At 38.5% G+C, this 5,328-nt stretch overlaps 1 pseudogene; it reads left to right on the top strand.

The window, feature by feature from the left end:
* Positions 1-4,785: 4,785 nt before the first annotated feature.
* Positions 4,786-5,101, top strand: LOC105742634 (annotated as a pseudogene).
* Positions 5,102-5,328: the final 227 nt, after the last annotated feature.

The following is a 5,328-nucleotide window of genomic DNA, read 5'->3' as shown; positions in this document are numbered from 1 at the left end:
TAACCAGTCTAAGCTCCATCAAAATAGAATCATCTAGTGTATCTGATGTCTTACCTTTGTGCCTACATCATGCTGCTCTCTTTCCTGGGGAGCCCCCTCCCACCCTCATCCATTTCCTATCTCTTTAAACTCTGCTTAGCATTTATAGGTCAATCACATATACCATGAAATCATTCCACATACCCTAAACAGATCTTTATTTTCCTCTAGATAATCATAGCATTTTATTTTCTCATGATAGAAAGTGGAGTATTTGGAGTAGGTCATATCTGTTGCCATCTTCCTGTAGATTGTGCAGGATTCTGTGAGGGCTTGTCCTGCCCTTAGTTGTACCTTATCTACTAGCATTAACCATAGTGTCTGACACATAAATGATCAAAAATGTTTATAACAATAAATTAGTGGATGGATGGAGAATGGAATAAATGATCTGTGGAAGTGCACAGTGCTAATCTCAGAGAGAGAACTTTCCCATTTCTGGTCCTTAGGAGCCAAATGTAGTATCAGTACAAGTCATGGTCTTGTCTTACTCCAACAACAAAAAGGTTTTGCTACAAATGTTATGACAAATTTCTCATTGGTCAAGTGCACAGTTATTCATTTTCTGGTTTTATTTTTTCTACATGCAAATGTGAATTAATGTTATAGCATAAGCGACAAAGCCTGAATGGAGTACACAGTTGGGTTCAAGTCCTAATACTGTCTTTTACTTATCCTCTGTGAAACTAGAGAGGTCCATTTGCCCTCTCTATAAGCATGAGTGTTCCTGTGTGCCTTGCCTCCCATGGTATACTGGACGCCCCAGGAAGATATGGCTCACACAGACTCTTTGCAACAATAGGTTCTGGACACAGGTGAAAGACTGTCATTAATGAGGCAATTAATTTGGCTCAGAATGAATAAGGAGATCCGGATCCTGTCCTGGTTGGACCAGGTTGCTTTTTAATCACTCTGCTGGCTTCTGCAGAGCCCTGGGACATGACTTTGAACTATGTAGATGACACTTGTTAATGGCACAACAATCTATAGATGGACGAGCACAGCTATAGTAGGGAGTTCAAAGTATCTAGACTGGCTAGTAACAGAGAACTGAGTCTACTTGGAGTTGGTAATGAGAACATCGGGCAATATTGCAGGGAAATGAAAGAAAAAATTGATATGAAGTGTGGATTTCCAAGCAGGTTGGAATAGCTCTGTGTTTGTGTATGTGTGTGTACGTGTGCATGCATGTTCATTCACATCCATGTGTCCAAGGGAGGCGCAGGGTTTGTAATAGCAACAACTCTTCTCATTTCCATAGCCCCTGACAGCTTGAAAATCATTTTCACAGCAACAACCTCTGATGTAAAAATCACAAAACAGCATTTCCACATTCAAAGATAATCTTAACTAGAGAAGCATCTCAGAATGAAACTTTCTCCTGTCCTGTCCTGTCCTGCCCTCTCCTCTCCTCTCCTCACAGCTAAAATCTTTATTCAACATTAAGACCTTGAGGAAAGTTGTGGAAAATGGATCTCTGAAAGTGAAGCAACTTGTAAAAGGGGTAGAGTTAGAACTTGAACTTCAGGCTGTTATTTTTCTTTAATATTTACCTTTTCACCTGCATGTAGAAACAATAATGCCCACTGTAGGAAATTTGAGGGGAGGGAGCACTTATGCAAGTATAAAGCAGAACACACAGTCTGTGCAATAATCCAGCCTTCGGGAGGTAACTGCCAGTATGGGATCCATGTTTCCAATATGGAAAAAATAGCTGTTTTCCAGCTTTTTTTCTATGCAATTTAACCTGCTTGAGATTGTTCTGAATATAAAAGAGTGTGTATTTCAATACAAATTTCACTGCATGTTGATTTCTGTGCCTCACCTCTACCACCAGGCATAGCCTCTTCTAAGCCCCTGTAGCTTTCAAAACTCCCACTTGTTTAATAGTTTGCAACATTGTCTCAGTGGTCTCTTGCAGCTGAAGTAAGGATGCTTTGAGATTCCAAAGATGAAGGTATTTTGGAAGTCTCACCCTGTGATTTGTGGAGAGAATCTTAAGTGCAAATGTTGCATTTGGACAGAAAGAGGCAACTCTGGCTTCTTCTGTGGTAGGGTTCTGTTTGCTCACTCAAGCATTTCCAGTAGCGTTCATGAAAAGCACTCTGGGAAATCGGACTATGCCTCCCCCATCATATTTCCTCCTTAGTTCTCTTTCCTGTCTCCTGTGCAATCTTAGTTGACCCTTAAGCAATATTCTACAAGGGTAAGTGGGATTTGATGAAGCTAAATACAACTTGGAAGCATGAACAGGTCATCTTGTACTCATCTAAGCTCACAGTTTTAAAAACAGAAAACATTTTTTTCTCATATGTTTTCCCCATTGATTCATTTTTGGTTTTAAATTGTTTGGAATGGAAACTTACTATTCCTAAGGGAGAGACTTTAGTAGTAAGAATTCAAATCTATATGGAAGGAACTCTCTAGAAATTCTCAGCTGTTATGAGCTTAGATTTTCTGCGGTGGCACAGTTCTTTATTAACCCCTTACCAGTTTACCCTGAGTGTCACTAGGATAGTGTGTTTGTTTACCTACTGACTATCCTGAGAATTTCTTGGGCAGGTGTCATTTCGCCCAGTCAACTTTCATACTAAATACATTTAATAACATTGTCATTTTAATATTTTCTGTTATATTATCTTATAAAATTAATAAAAAACATAAAAGTTTTTCTCATCTTGTGTCTAAATAATTGGACTGGTAAATGGTGAAAGGAGGTGGAGTGGGGTGATGGCTTGTGTTGTGACGGCCTAGTCTCCTGGGAACGTAAAGCACATGCCATGTATACTGGCATGAATGATAATCAGATAGCCCAGGAAGGAAGAGAAAGAGTACTTCTCTACCCAGCCCTTGGTTTGTCAATGACTACCATCATGTAGCTACTCATATTCATTTTTTATATTAAAGACTAATCCCATAGTACACAGCAGGATTTCCCAATGTATATTTTTTGAGCTACCTACATCAGAAACACTTGAGTTGTGGCCTGGACTCTGCATTTGAAAACCATTGCAGATGATGCAGTAGCACACTGAAACTTTACCACCAGTGTGCTATTCCTTAAATATCCCATGACAAAAAAGGAATTCTACCCTTAAGGAAGTTTCAGCCATGCTGTTCACTGTGGCCCAGTCCTGGAAGATTCCTAATAAATATTAGCATATTAAAGGGCTGAAGCAACCTTGGAAAGGGAAGCATTCTTATATCTCCATAAATACAAGATCAATAAAATAAATGATGATACAGATACAGTATATCCCTATGCTACATTATAAAACTGAATTAGCCTTTGAAGTGTTCAAAAGCAGCTTGATATGGAGTTTAAAAGCACAGGCTCTGCAATCAGAGGTTGTGAACACAAATCCAACCTATGTCATTTAATACCTGAGTGATCTTGGGAGAGTTCTCTGAACCTGATTTCTCTACAATGAGAGTAATAATGGTGCCCATCTCATGGAGTTATTCAAATTTTAAATAAATGAAAACAGAGTTTTAAAATTATGTGTAGCATGTGGAAAATGCTCAATAATTACTAGCCCTTATGATCACTGACATGGTAAAATGCCCATGATATATTGTTAAATGAAAAGCAAAACCAGAAAATATGTATATCATGCTTTCATTTATATTAAGAAAGTGTACATAATAAATAACTATAGAAATACAGTTTTGGAAGTATATTTATGACTCTGTTAACAGTGATGACCTTTAGGATTAAAGGCTGAGGGGAAGTGAAATTGGCAAGTTTTACTTTGTGTACATTGGTGAGATCTTTGTTTTAGTCTCCCAACTTTATTAATGTCTAATTGATAAGGGCCTGCCAAATAGCTGAGTGTATTAAAGCACCTGCAAGCAGTCACAGAGGCAGGGGGTTTGATGCCTGGGCCTGCTGTGCTGGCCTCACCCTGATTGAGACCATGCATGGTGGCGCACGCCTGTATTCCCAGCACTCAGGAGGCTGTAAATAGGAGAATCACTATGAGTCCAATCTGGTAGTGAGACACTGAACACCCTGTAGACCTTTCCCTAAAATACAGAAAAAGGTATAATTAATAAATTAAAATTATTTATATATGTATTTACAGCATACATTGTGATTATTTGATATATATGTATAAATTTCCAAATGAGTAAATCAAGCTAATTAACATCTCCATCACCTCACACACTTAATTTTTGTGTATTCCTGAGGCTACTTAATATCTCTCTTAGTACCTACTAAATAACAGGTAAAGAATAAGGGCAAGGGTAACAGAAGGGGGTATAAAGGGAGACTGATGGAGGAGATAGACATGATAAAATGGTATACACATGTGTGAAAATCTACATTAAAACTCAATGTTTTATAAAATTAATATGCATTAATAAAATATTTCAAAAGATCTCATAACAATTTTCAAGGTTATGTTGTTATTAACGATAGTCACCCTGCTGTATGAAAAGCCTAAAAAGCTTATTCCTCCTGTCTAACTGAAAGTTTTACTGCTTATATCAAGAAATTACATATAGTAAATAACTTCCCCCTTGGTTTCAGGAACACATGCATCTGAGCCAGCCATGCTGGCACATTCCTAGAATCCTAGCATTCTGGGAGCATCCAAAGTTCAAACCCAGCATGGGCAACTTAGTGAATTAGCTAGACTTGTATGGGAAATAAAAAATAAAAAAGGGCCAGGAACTACACCCGTGCCTTCTATCCACTTCCATCGTATGCTTCAGTAGCTCATCAGACCCCCAGCAACCAGCATGGTGCAGCAGATCAAAAGCAAAGAGGCCTTTCAGGAAGCCCTGGCTGCTGCAGGAGATAAGCTTGTAGTAGTTGATTTCTCAGCCACGTGGTGTGGGCCTTGCAAAATGATCAGGCCTTTGTTTCGTTCTCTCTGAAAACTATTCCAGCATGTTGTTCCTTGCAGTAGATGTGGATGACTGTCAGGACGTTGCTGCAGATTGTGAAGTCAAGTGCATGCCAACCTTCCAGTTTTTTAAGAAGGTGGAGAAGGTGAGTGAGTTTTCTGGAGCTAATAAGGAGAAGCTTGTAGCCACCATTAATGAGTTAGTCTGACTATGTTTTCTGAAGAACGTAACTATCAGCTGTTTAAAACTTAATTTTTTTAATTTACAAAAAAATAAGTATGGAAACTATACCCAACTGCCATCTGATTATAAATGACAATAAAATATTAATTCTACCTTTAAAAAAAAGGCTAGGGATATAACTCAGTGCAAAGGTCCCGTGTTCAAACCTTAATCTTGGGGGTAAAGAAAATGAATCCCAGTGTCCCAGGAAAT

This window comes from Octodon degus, unplaced genomic scaffold (genome assembly GCF_000260255.1).
Source record: "Octodon degus isolate 3935 unplaced genomic scaffold, OctDeg1.0 scaffold00063, whole genome shotgun sequence".
NCBI lineage: Eukaryota > Metazoa > Chordata > Mammalia > Rodentia > Octodontidae > Octodon > Octodon degus.
The sequence above is the reverse complement of the archived record's forward strand: the minus strand, read 5'-3'. Positions and strand labels throughout refer to the sequence as shown.